The sequence below is a fragment of the Hyla sarda genome, chromosome 1 (genome assembly GCF_029499605.1).
Source record: "Hyla sarda isolate aHylSar1 chromosome 1, aHylSar1.hap1, whole genome shotgun sequence".
Lineage (NCBI taxonomy): Eukaryota > Metazoa > Chordata > Amphibia > Anura > Hylidae > Hyla > Hyla sarda.
In genome coordinates, this window is record NC_079189.1 from 88,830,442 (window position 1) to 88,845,023 (window position 14,582).

The following is a 14,582-nucleotide window of genomic DNA, read 5'->3' on the forward strand; positions in this document are numbered from 1 at the left end:
AATGGACATAAATGTACGTCCTCATGCGCTGGTACTTCGCACACCAGGGCTTACATTTATGTCCTGTACATGACATAAGGACCAGAACGGTGCTTGCATCATGTATGGCAGGTCCCAGCTGCTAGAAGCAGCCAGGGACCCGCTGGTAATCGCTGATATCTGCCATTTATCTCTAAGATCAATATAGATCACGGTAGGGATGTCCCGATACCGATACTGGACATTTGCACGAGTACTTGTACTCATGAAAATGTCCCCGATACCTAACCAGATACCTGCCAGCGGGACTCCTACCGGCAGGTATCATGGAGGTGCGCTAAGCCGCCTGCACTCTCCGCTACCGAGCTATGCAGTGCGCTCAGCAGCTGAGCGCACATCATAGCCGGGACTCAAAGTTGATTGCGGTATCTAAAAGTCCTGAGATATACTGCAGGTTAGCTCAGGGATGCTGATCATGATCACTGCGGTGTAACTGCTGTGTCCTGATCATCTGTGAGGACAGCCGAGGTCCCTTACCCTGCTTGGTGTGTCGCTCCTTTACTGCTGCCAGCCAGCCATGGCAGGCAAAAGTAAAGGAGCACTGATAACACAGATCACTGCCATGCTATAACATATTATTGATCTGTGTATGCAATCTTCAGATTTCCTGTAAGAGTCCCCTATGCTGCCTAAAAAGTGGAAAAAAAATTAAAATAAATGTGAATTAACCCCTTCCCAATAAAAAATCTGAATCACCCCCCTTTCCAAAAAATTTTTTATTAAAAATATATGTATTTTTTTAATACAAAAAAGCCAAATTTTTCACCAAGAAATGATGCATGTATCGACAGAATTTTACCACTAACATAAAGTAGAATATGTCACAAATAAACAATCTTGAAATCAAAATGAAAAGTAAAAGCATCCCAGAGTTATTAATGCTTAAAGTGACAGTGGTCAGATGTGCACAAAGTGGCCGGGTCCTACGGTGAAAATTGGCTGGGTCCTTAACCTCTTAAGGACCCATGACGTACCGGTACGTCATGAGTCCGCTCCTGTTCTATAATGCGGTTCGGGCCCGGCCTCTAATAACGGCCATAACCCGTGGCTAATAGCCTGCAGCACTGATCGTGTTGCCGAGCGCAATTCACCCTTTAGACGCGGCGTTCAAAGTTGAACGCTGCGTCTAAAGTGAAAGTAAAATCATGCCGGTTAGCTCAGGGAGCTGTTTGGGATCGCCGCGGCAAAATCGCGGCATCCCGAACAGCTTACATGACAGCCGGAGGGTCCCTACCTGCCTCCATGCTGTCCGATCGCCGAATGACTGCTCAGTGCCTGAGATCCAGGCATGAGCAGTCAAGCGGCTGAATCATCGATCAGTGGTTTCTTATGAGAAATCAGTGATCAATGTAAAAGATCAGTGTGTGCAGTGTTATAGCCCCCTATGGGAACTATAACATTGCAAAAAAAAAAGTGAAAAAAAACCTGAATAAAATCATTTAACACCTTCCCTAATAAAAGTTTGAATCACCCCTCCCCCTTTCCCATAAAAAACCCAGTGTAAATAAAAATAAACAGGTGGTATCGCCGCGTGCGGAAATGTCCGAATTATGAAAATATATTGTTAATTAAACAGCACAGTGGCGTACGTGCAAAAAAATTCCAAAGTCCAAAATAGTGCATTTTTGGTCACTTTTATATCATGAAAAAATGAAATAAAAAGATCAATAAGTCATATCAAAGCAAAAGTCTTATCAATGAAATAAGTCCTATCAATGCAAAAATGGTACCACTAAAAACTTCAGATCACGGCGCAAAAAATGATCCCTCATACCGCCCCATATGTGGAAAAATAAAAAAGCTATAGGGGTCAGAATATGACAATTTTAACTCCTTAAGGACTCAGGGTTTTTCCGTTTTTGCACTTTCGTTTTTTCCTCCTTACCTTTTAAAAATCATAACCCTTTCAATTTTCCACCTAAAAATACATATTATGGCTTATTTTTTGCGTCACCAATTCTACTTTGCAGTAACATCAGTCATTTTACCCAAAAATTCATGACTAAAAGGAAAAAAAAATCATTGTGCGACAAAATCTAAGAAAAAACGCCATTTTGTAATTTTTGGAGGCTTCCGTTTCTACGCAGTGCATATTTTGGTAAAAATGATACCTTATCATTATTCTGTAGGTCCATACGGTTAAAATGATACCCTACCTATATAGGTTTGATTTTGTCATACTTCTGGAAAAAATCATAACTACCTGCAGGAAAATTTATACGTTTAAAAATGTCCTCTTCTGACCCCTATAACTTTTTTATTTTTCCACGTACAGGGTGGTATGAGGGCTCATTTTTTATTGGTATGATTTTTGTTTTGATCGGACTTTTTGATCACTTTTTATTCATTTTTTAATGGTATAAAAAGTTACCAAAATAGTCTTTTTTGGACTTTGGAATTTTTTTGCGCGTACGCCATTGACTGTGCTTTTTAATTAACAATATATTTTTTATAGTTAAGACATTTACGCACGTGGCAATACCACATATGTTTATTTTTATTTTCATTTACACTGTTTAATTTTTTTTTTATGGGAAAAGGGGGGTGATTCAAACTTTTATTAGGGAAGGGGTTAAATGACCTTTATTAACACTTTTTGTTTACTTTTTTTTTGCAGTGTTATAGGTCCCATAGGGACCTATAACACTGCACACACTGATCTCCTATGCTGATCACTGGCGTGTATTAACACGCCTGTGATCAACGTTATCGGCGCTTGACTGCTCCTGCCTGGATCTCAGGCACGGAGCAGTCATTCACCGATCGGACACCGAGGAGGCAGGTAAGGGCCCTCCCAGTGTCCTGCAAGCTGTTTGGGATGCCGCGATTTCACCGTGGCGGTCCCAAACAGCTCGACTGACTAGCTGGGATACTTTCACTTTCGCTTTAGAAGCGGCGGTCAGCTTTGACCGCCGCTTCTAAAGGGTTAATACCGCACATCGCCGCGATCGGCGATGTGTGGTATTAGCCGCGGGTCCCGGCCGTTGATGAGCGCCGGGACCGACGCGATGTGATGCGGGGTCGCAGCGCGACCCCGCTTCATATCGCGGGAGACGGCGCAGGACGTAAATATAAGTCCTGAGTCGTTAAACGTATACATTTTCCTGCATGTAGTTAGGTTTTTTTCCAGAAGTAGGACAAAATCAAACCTATATAAGTAGTGGAAATGAAGAAGGAGTCCAGCACTGCAGTGGAGGCAGCTTTATTCAGTGAGAAGCACACAGTAAAAACACACTAGTCATGACTTCACCTTCTTCATTTCCAGTATCCGGGGCGCCTGGCCGGGCACCGGTCCGTGCACAGCACGACACGGGAGGTGAGCTGGACTTTCTTCATTCCTATATAAGTAGTGTATCATTTTAATCGTATGGACCTACAGAATAAAGAGAAGGTGTCATTTTTACCGAAAAATGTACTGAGTAGAAACGGAAGCCCCCAAAAGTTACAAAATGTTTTTTTTTTTTTCAATTTTGTCTCACAATGATTTTTTTTCCGTTTCGCCGTAGATTTTTTGGTAAAATGACTGCCTTTATTACAAAGAAGAATTGGTGGCACAAAAAATAAGCCATCATATGGATTTTTAGGTGCCAAATTGAAAGAGTTATGATTTTTTAAAGGTAAGAGGAGGAAAAAACGAAAATGCAAAAACGGAAAAACCCAGGGTCCTTAAAGGGTTAAGGGGTAAAGGGTACGTTCACACGGGCGGAGCCACATTGTATTTTATGCTGCGGATCCATTGCTGAAGGACCACTTCGTAGTGAGTTTAGATGTGCCTGTTCAGAGCAGGCACACTGCGATGTGCTAGTTGCAGCGTGCATGTGCTAGTTGCAGCGTACTCACACATCGCGGCCGCTCTCTGCCTAGCTCATTGAGCAGATGCGATGTGTACAGGTACACCTCGCATGCGCATTGACTCACACATCGCTTCAGTGTGTCTGCTCATAGTGGCGTATTGCCGCTCCGAGCAGGCACATCTAAAGGCAGCATGTGGCGGTCCTTCAGCGGCGGATCCGTCCCTGTGAATGTACCCATAATGGGGAATAAAGGGGTGTTTTTTTAGTTTTCAAAATTGAAAATTATGCATTATTTTAACTTTGAAGCTCTCTGCTTATAAGGAAAATGGATATTCCAAATTAATTGTATATTGATTCAAATATACAATATGTCTTCTTTATGTTGGTATCATAAAGTTGACATGTTTTTACTTTTGGAAGACATCAGAGGGCTTCAAAGTATAGCAGCAATTTTCCAATTTTTCACAAAATTTTCAAAACCGAAATCTTTCAGGGACAAATTCAGTTTTGAAGTTGATTTGAAGGGCCTTATTATTAGAAATACCCCATAAATGACCCCATTATAAAAACTGCACCCTTCAAAGTATTCAAAATGACACTCAAAAGGTTTATTAACCCTTTAGGTGTTTCACAGGAATAGCAGCAAATTGAAGGAGAAAATTTAAAATCTTAATTTTTTACACTGGCGTGTTCTTGAAGACCCAGCTTTTGAATTTTTGAAGGGGGAAAAGGAGAAAAATCTCCCTAAAATGTGTAACCCAATTTCTCTCGAGCAAGGAAATACCTCATATGTGTATGTCAAGTGCTCTGTGGGTGCACTAGAGGGCTCAGAAGGGAAGGAGCGACAGTGGGATTTTGGAGAGTGAGTTTTTCTGAAATGGTTATGGGGGGGGCATGTCTCATTTAAGAAGCCCCTATGGTGCCAGAACAGCAAAAAAAAACAAAAAAAAACACATCGCATACTATTTTGGAAACTACACCCCTCAAGGAACATAACAAGGGGCACAGTGAGTCTTAACACCCCACAGGTGTTTGACGACTTTTCATTAAAGTTGGATGTGTAAATGATTTTTTTTTTTCATTAAAATGCTAGTTTTTCCCCCAAATTTTTCAAGGTAATAGGAGAAAATGCCCCCCAAAATAGTATGGAAATACCCATTGTTAGGACGTAAAATGCTCTGCGGGCGAACTACAATGCTCAGAAGAGGAGTCACATTTGGCATTTGGAAAGCAAATTTTGCTGAAATGTTTTTTTGTGGTGCATGTCGCATTTAGGAAGCATCTATAGTGCCAGAACAGAAAAAAAAAACACCTAAACACCTCACAGGTGTTTGACGACTTTTTGTTAAAGTTGGATGTGTAAATGAAAAAAAAAATGTTTTCAATAAAATGCATGTTTTTCCCCCATATTTTACATTTTTACAAGAGGTAATAGGAGAAAATTACCCCCAAAATTTCTAACCCCATTTCTTCTGAGTATGGAAATACCCCATGTGTGGACGTGAATTAAATATTTCATTTTCACTGACCAATGTTCCAAAAATCTGTCAGACATTGTACCTCTTATTACATTCTGTGAGGGGTGTAGTTTCCAAAATGGGGTCACATGTGGGGGGTCCATTGTTCTGGCACTATGGGGGCTTTGTAAACACACGTGGCCTTCAATTCCGGACAAAAAAGCACAATGGCGCTCCTTCTCTTCTGAGCATTGTAGTTCACCAACAGAGCACTTTACATTCACACATGGGGTATGTTCTTACTCAGAAGAAATGCGGTTACAAATTTTGGGGGCCTTTTTCCTATTTTCCCTTGTGAAAATGAAAAATTTAGGGTAACACCAGCATTTTAGTGAAAAAAAATGTTTTCTTCATTTTCCCATCGAACTTTAATGAAAATTCTTCAAACACCTGTGGGGTGTTAAGGCTCACTATACCCCTTGTTACATTCCATGAGGGGTGTAGTTTCCAAAATGGGGTCACATGTGGGTATTTTTTTTTTGTGTATATGCTGTAAAATCAGCCACCCCTGTGCAAATCACCAATTTAGGCCTCAAATGAACATAGTGCCCTCTCACTCCTGAGCCTTGTTGTGCACCTGCAAAGCATTTTACGCCCACATATGGGGTATTTCCGTACTCAGGAGAAATTGTGTTACAAATTTTGGGGGTCTTTTTTTCCTTTTACCGCTTGTGAAAATAAAAATTATGGGGCAACACCAGTATGTTATTGTATGCATTTAATTTTTTTTACACTAACAGGCTGGTGTAGCCCCCAACTTTTCCTTTTCATAAGGGGTAAAAGGAGAAAAAGCCCCCCAAAATCTTTAGTAGAATTTCTCCGGAGTACGGAAATACCCCTTATGTGGCCCTAAACTGTTTCCTTGAAATACGACAGGGCTCCAAAGTGAGAGAACGCCATTCGCATTTGAGATCTAAATTAGGGATTGCATAGGGGTGGACATAAGGGTATTCTATGCCAGTGATTCCCAAATAGAGTGCCTCCAGCTGTTGCTAAACTCCTAGCATGCCTGGACAGTCAGTGTCTGTCCGGAACTGCTGGAAGTTGTTGTTTTGCAAGAGCTGGAGGTTCCGTTTTGGAAACACTGCCATATGATATGTTTTGCATTTTTATTGGGGGGGGGACAGTGTAAGGGGGTGTATATGTAGTGTTTTACCCTTTATTATGTGTTATTGTAGTATAGTGTTTTTAGGGTACATTCGCACTGGCGGGGGTTTACAGTGAGTTTCCCGCTAGAAATTTGCGCTGCGGCAAAACATTTGCCGGAGCTCAAACTTCAACTTCCAGGTCACTGGAGACCCGTATAGAAATCGCCACAAATTGTCGGTGTTAATTCACCGGCAATTAGCCGTGATCGCCGACATGGGGTATGATGACCCCCCTGGGCATTTGCGCGGCGTGCCTGCTGATCAATATCAGCAGTCACCCCGGTTCGGTCCCCCAGATACGCCCTGGGTCCTTGAGTACCAGGGTGTCAGGGCGTACCTGTACGCCCTGGGTCCTTAACTGGTTAAGGGGAAAAAAAACTGTCACATGACATTGACAAAAGTATCGTTGAGTACTTAAGAAAGAGTATCAGTACTCGTAATCAGTCGTAATAAAAAAATGGTATTGGGACATTCCTAGATCATGGCATCTGCGGCAGTAGCAAAACTGCGTTTTTCTTTTCACTTTCCAACAAAATAGTACTTTTTTTTGGTTATGCTGTACATTTTATGGTAAAAAAAGAGGTATTATTACAAAGTATAATTGGCAAAAAACAAGCCCTCATATGTGTCTGTGGATGGAAAAATAAAAAGTTATGAATTTTAGAAGGTGAGGAGGGAAAATGAAAATGCAAAAATGAAACTGGCTTTGTCTTTCAGGTCAAAATGGGCTGTGTCCTTAACCCCTCAGTTTTTTCATCCTTCTAAAAATTGTAACTTTTATATTTTTATCCACAGGCTAGTATGAGGGCTTGTTTTTTGAGCGACCAGTTATCCTTTGTAATGACATCACTCATTTTACCATAAAATGAATGGTGCAACCAAAAAAATACTATTTGTGTGGGGAAATGAAAAAGAAAACCGCAATTTTTCAAATTTTGAAAGGTTTCGTTTTTACGCCGTACAATGTACGGTAAAAATGACAAATGTTCTTAATTCTGTGGGTCAATATGATTATGTATCATTACATACTTTTCTATTGATGCGCAAAAAAATTGCGAACTTTTTAACCAAATAAGTACATTGAAAATCTTTCTATTACATACTTGATCGCCGTGTCTAAAGAGTCAATGCCGGACATCAGCCCGATCAGCAATATCCAGCATTAGCCATGGGTCCTGTTTGCTTATAGCAACTGGGATCCACCGGGTATGATGCGCGCTCACCTGCTGAGCACGTGTCATACCTCAGGAGCCACAGATGGATGTTAGTGAACATCCATTTGCGGCAAGGGGTTAACATCATATTTCAATATTTTGGACATTTATGCACGCGGCAATACCAAATATGTTTATTTTATTTTTTTATTATTATTACACTTTTTGAGGGGGAGGGAATTTTTCAAATGTTTTACTTTATTACTTTTTATTTTATTTGAAAAAAAATTTAATAGTTCCCATAGGGGACTATTTATAGCAATCAGTTGATTGCTAATACTGTTCAGTGCTATGCATAGGGCATAGCACTGATCAGTGTTATCGGCTATCTTCTGCTCTGGTCTGCTCGATCATAGACCAGAGCAGAAGAAGCTGGGAAGGCGGTGAAGGCAGGTGAGGGCCATGCCGCGGGCGATCAGATCAGCACAAAATATAGCCGTGCTGCTGCAGATGCTGTGATTTGTACTGATCATGGCATCTGAGGGGTTAATGGCAGACATCCGTGCAATTGCAGATGTCGGCCATTACCGGCGGGCCCCTGGCTGCTATCAGCAGCTGTGACCTGCTGCACATGACCCGATCATCACTCCCATGCTCACGGTCATGTACAGGACAAAAATGTACGTCCTGGTGCGCAAAAGTACCGCAGCACCAGGACGTACATTTACATCCGTGAAAAGGGTTAAGCATGTCCACTATTCACTCTTCATAAAAAAACAGGCATGAATGATTAATTTTAAAAGTAATTTATATCGACCCCATTAATATTCCCTATTATGCTGCATTTCATTGTATATAATGGAATAATACAGTAAGAAATGCGTAATATTATGCTGAGGCTGCTGTTGAAACGGCATTATTGATGAGGCCGTTCTAATTCTGGTATTGTTTTTCCATCACATAAAAGTGTATCTAGAGCAGACAATGGCTAATAGCAAAACCCTGTAACGTTACCAATTGCTTTACCTCCAATAATTGCCCTTTAAAATATCTCTTTGCTATAAATTTTGTTTTATTCTTTGCTTATTACAACTTTATAACATAACTTTCATTTCCCAAGCGCAGGGATGATTACTGCTGTGTAAACCGGGTGTCTTCAGTCCTGACCTTTGCCAAGAAGAGGAAATGGCCTTGTATTTCTTTTTAGCCACAGTTCTAGATGATGTTCTTCACTTATAGTTAATAAAAGTGCTTGGATGACATCGTTGCTCGTAATACTTTCATGTTAGAAATCATTTGTTACAGCAACACTGTAAAACAGAAGAAGCCATTTGAAGTATTGGATGTGTCTAATGTAAGTTTACCACAAGTGGCGTCCGTAACTCATGTCAGGATGGGGCATTTTATGATGCATCAATATCATTTGTTTGTGTAATTTCACAATAATATACTAAACCAATACCATGAAGGATCATTATTTGTTTTAACCAATGCACAGAATGTCATTATGCCCTTGAGATAAGAAGCTAAAAACCTGGGATGACATAGTGTTCTGTGAAATTATTTTACTGCTTTGTTCTTGTATTAGAGCCCACATCCTGTAAATGACATTACAAGTACAGTATAACCATGAAGCACTCTTTATAAGGGACTCCCTGTACCTACATTAATACAATTCTAGTACAGACAAGTGATTGAAGATATAAAGGATTTTGTTGGTCACATGTGAAGCAACACACATGTCTGCACAAGGCATACAGTTTGGCTCGTCATTAGAAAGTAGGAAACAATGATTAAAATGGAAAGCAAATAAAAACCTATACTTATTAGGCTCTGTTCATAGCTTATTAGAGATTGTTTGGTGTTTACATAGACAGTATGCTGAATGCATAACCTCAATATATATAACCATATCACATACAGCTGCATATGTTTCCCATTGCTTCTCATTCTAAATAAATAAAAAATTACCCTAAGCTGACAACATAAAAAATTCACACTATTAACCTAATCTATGTGAATAAGGCCATGGCTAGTCTACAATTGTTTTTTTTTTTTTTTTTTTTTTTTACTGTCATGCTACAACTGCAGTAAGAAACAGTTCACTGAGCTGTATGTATTCTTTGCCACTATATCAGTCTCTCAGTAGTAAATATAAACCTTTTTGTGCTACAAAAAGTCACAGTGTAGTCCTGGCCTAATCAATACACCACAGGTCATCATGCTAGGTTGACTACCCTTGTTTCAAAGTATTCAGATATACAAACAAAGTTGTGGATAATCCTAGGCTAACAACTAGAAAAAAAATAATAAAGAACACTGCCTAGCAGTATTATTATAAATGAATAAATAAATAAATAATACTGATCAAATGGACAAAGAACCAAGACTGGTGTGTTTCACTCGGGATAGGGGGACAATCCTAAAATCAGGACACTGATCAGTTTATACAGGGGTACAGACTTGAGCATTAGTATGCTTTGGCTTTGTGACTGGCAGAGGAGATTCACGATTACCAGTGCAGAGAAGGTACAGAATAGATGCTGTGTTTTGTTTATAAATATATTACAGATTTCCATAATACCTTCATCACCTTGATTAAAGGGGAATTCCAGTTTAGTTAAAAATCACACTGACACCTTCGAAGGCAATAAAATAAGAAGCTACAGCATACTTACTTTGACAGCACTCTGGTCCAGGGCCGGATCATCATTGGTGCTTATGGAGCGCCTGCTCCGGGCCCCGTGCCCTCAGGGGGCCCCCGTCACACTCAGGACATCCCTGTGTCCCGAAAAATCTTTTCAGGACACAAGGATGTCCCGGCGGTTACATCTCTTCGGCGGCCCCCGCGTTAAGTTTAAAAAGGCTGGGGCTGCCAGGAGTTTGCTGACGCAGGGACGTCACTGACGTCCCATGCATGCAACCATAGAAGAAATGCAGAGCGGAGCAGCGAGGAGATGGGACCTACTGCTATGGCCCATAGGTCATACCAGTAGATCATGACTCCAGTCCCCAGGAGCGGTGGTCGGAGCACTGAAGTGGGGCAGTAAACCGGCATACAGCCTCCAGCCACACACTGTATGGCTGAAGGCTGCATGTCTGTGAATGGAACATACTGCATCTAATGTGGGGACTATATTGTACCTAATGTGGGGAAACTATGCTGCACCTATTGTGGGGAACTATACTACACCTAATGTGGGGAACTGCACCTAATGTGGGGAGCTATACTGCCCCTAATTTGGGGACTATACTGCACCTAATGTGGGGGAGCTATACTGCACCTAATGTGGGGGAGCTATACTGCACCTAATGTTGGGAGCTATACTGTACCTACTGTGGGGAGCTGTACTGCACCTAATGTGGGTGAAACTATAATGCACCTAATGTGGGGGAACTGTACTACATCTAATGTGGGGGAACTGTACTGCACTTATTGTAGAGGAACTATACTGCACCTAATGTGGGGGAACTATACTGCACCTAATGTGGGGAACTATGCTGCACCTAATGTGGGGGATTATGCTGTACCTAATGTGGGGGAACTATACTGCACCTAATGTGGGGGAACTATACTGCACCTAATGTAGGGAACTATATTGCACCTAATGTGGGGAACTGTATTGCACCTAATGTGGAGGAACTGTGCTGCACCTAATGTGGGGGAACTGTACTGCACCTATTGTGGGGGAACTGTACTGCCCCTAATGTGGGGAAACTGTACTGCACCTAATGTGGGGGAACTGTACTGCACCTAATGTGGGGAAACTATACTGCACCTAATGTGGGGGAACTGTCGAGGGGGGCAAACATAATGAAGTGCTCCGTCTTCCAGGCAGCCTTAATCTGGCCCTGCTCTGGTCCGTGCCTTTGTTTTCTCTGATGACGCATCCTCCCTGTTAAGCCAATGATGTCCCAAGCCCACTGCAGCCTCATAGATCAACATTGACTACATAATACTAGTCACAAAATACAAATACAATACTGATTTGAAATACATTTGTGTAATTATATGTTTGCTTTCATAAAACATTTTTTGGGGATTCTACTGTTTATGAAATATCTTTTTCGGTAGGGGGTGGGGTGAAGGGGAAAAAAGCTACGCAGAAATGGTTTTCCATGTTTTTATGTTTTTTCTATTGCTTAGGTCCCCGCCTAGAGGGGCATATCTGCACAATTGCTTTCACTTGATCAGGATCCCCAATGGTAGCCAGCAACACTTATTAGCAAGCTTGTTGATGGCTCCTATTTCCTTGCCCCGTTGCTTTCCCTGCAGGCCACAAGTTTTCTTGAGCCTGTAGTATACAGGAGGCTGGAAGCAGTGCAAGACCTCTGCATCCTGTCCCCAGCTCAGATGCAGTCAGCAGAGTTGGGGAGGAGAGGGCCCTGTCAGGGAGGAAGCAAAAGTAAGTGTGTAATGGTTGTTCTGAAGAGGGGTTTTGGCCACCTATCCAAGTAGGTAGCGCATGGCTTCCTACAAGGGAGTCACCTATGTTCCTATTGGGGGGAAAATAACTACTTGGGGTACCAACTAAGCGGACAACTACCTACTAAAAAGGGGGTGCCATTTACTTTATCTGCCTATGGCTCCAAGGTACCTAGTCCAGGCCCTAGCAGCTTTCTATCTGTGCGAGTCATAGTGCCCCTGCAATCCCTCCACCAAGCTTTTCTCGGGCTGAATTATTATGACCTTGACTACCAGCCCAAGCAAAGCTCAGCCTAAACTGTTAGGTGGTTAATTTGATGGGTCTTACTTTTGGGGTCTAAATGCAAATTGTTGTTTATTAACTGAAAACAAGATAAAAACCTTGAAAAAAAGAAAAAGAAAATATATTAGAAATATATTATTGGAAAATTACTTTACACCACTTTGTGATTTAAAAAGCATTATAAAGCAGAGAGGGCAAGATCCCTGGGGAATCACTAGGTTTAATAAGAGTGACAGTCATCTCCCTTAATAATTGCGCTAGAGGATTGCAATATATCATTTTATTTTCGGATAAAAAACTTCTTTACCTGATATAAACATACAGTACCTGCCTATTAATATAGAAAAGCATTTCTGAGGGTCCTGTCACATATGCACATCTCTTAATGTCTGGATGAACATGCTTTGTTCTCCTCTGCTCTCCACAGTGCAAACTTTCAAAGCAGACGGCAACTATTAATTTATTGATGCTGTAAACTGAAATGCCTTGAAAGCTGTTCATTTTCAATAATTCACATTCTGGAAGCTCTTAGAATCGTGTCAGGGAATTCCACCTTCTGTTTTCCAGTTTGCCTCCTAGTAGACAACATAGTATCATGGTTTTAATATGATCTATGAGACATAAATACAAAATAACTAATGTATCAATTAAAAAGAGCTCATACATGTACACAGGAAACATAATTTATTTATTTATATTTTACGATTTAACTGAAAGGTGTACTCCCATGTAATAAATGCGCAAGTCAGCGAAATGCATGTTATGAAGCCTCTCTCTGGTCTGCATAGGAGTATTTTTTATTTTATATGGGGTTTTGTTATTTGGGTTGCCACAGTGTGTGTTTTAAATGTAGGAGTAGATAGAACACTTTGTCCAATAAAAGTTTTACTGTCATGCTTTTTACTGTAAATGCCTTGCAACTTTTCTTTTAATCAGTCCTCTATTAATAGACATTGCTTTTGTTAGTTTATATTTCCCTTCCTATTTTTTTTTGCATAAAATTATAATCTATATTAATAGTATTCATCTACACACTATGGATTCAAAATAATCCCTTTGTAGAATGTGAATACGTATTTCCCCAGAATTTATATTGGTTGGGCTCAGCTGTAGGTTCATCAAAGTGTACATTGCCTAAACCCAGCCATGATTGTTCATTAGAGTTGAGCAAAACAAACCTGGACCTTAGCTGGTTTGTTTTGGCCCAACCTGCTTGACCCCTTAGGAAACAGTAATGCCCAATGGGTGTGTACCCACTGTGCCTCAAGGGGTACCCGGCCAGGTAGGCAGAATGGAGCAAACTGACACTTGGCATCAGACGCAGCAAAGCTGAACAGGTGTTTATTAACAGAGCAGCTAGAGAGTCCAAGGGATCAGGAAACAAGCAAATCCAGTAGACGGACAGGATCAGAATCAGCAGACAGACAGACAGACAGGCTTCAGGTCAGGCAGACTACAGAGACCTAGCAGCGTAGGATGAACAACCAGAATGCAACCTTGATGTGGCATCAGCAAGAGGTGTGAGGCCTTTATATAGGGAGAGCAAGGCAGGGATAGGAGGAGGATCCACTAGGGAGTGCTTGCTGGATCTATAAAACACAGCCAGTGCTTGCACGTGGCCCCTAGTGAACAGAGCGGAAACCGCAGCAAGAGACACACCAGAGCAGGAAGACCAGGAAATACAGCAGACACATGGCACAGAGTATGTCGCCCGATACAGATAAGAACCCGGACACATGGTACGCTGTTGGTAACCAATCAACAACGTTGTGATACTGTGAAAGGGCAGCCAAAAGCAATCACCAGCTGGTGTTTAACTAAAATAATTTTTGAAGTGTACAGTGGCGCATTTTTCTGCCCTCATAAGTGCACACCACATACCTAAATCTAAGTAGTGTACTATTTTGTACATGTTAATCTGCCTAGATACTGTGAAAGTCCAGGCAAAAGTAATTACTGGCTGGTGTTTTACTAAAATAAATTTTTTAAGCATACTGTAGTGCATTTTTCTGCCCTCTTTGTTCCACAACAAATGGTCCATTCCTAATAGTCTGTGAGAGAGTTCAATTTTGGGTTTATTACACAGCATCTGTGTGCTGCAGCACTGTTGTGTACTGATGTTTTTTTTTTTTCCTCTTGTTGGGGAACATGAAACCCCCCAAACTTTTTCAAAGGCATGTTTTCTTAAACTAACGATTTCACTTTTTATAGGCTCAAAAAT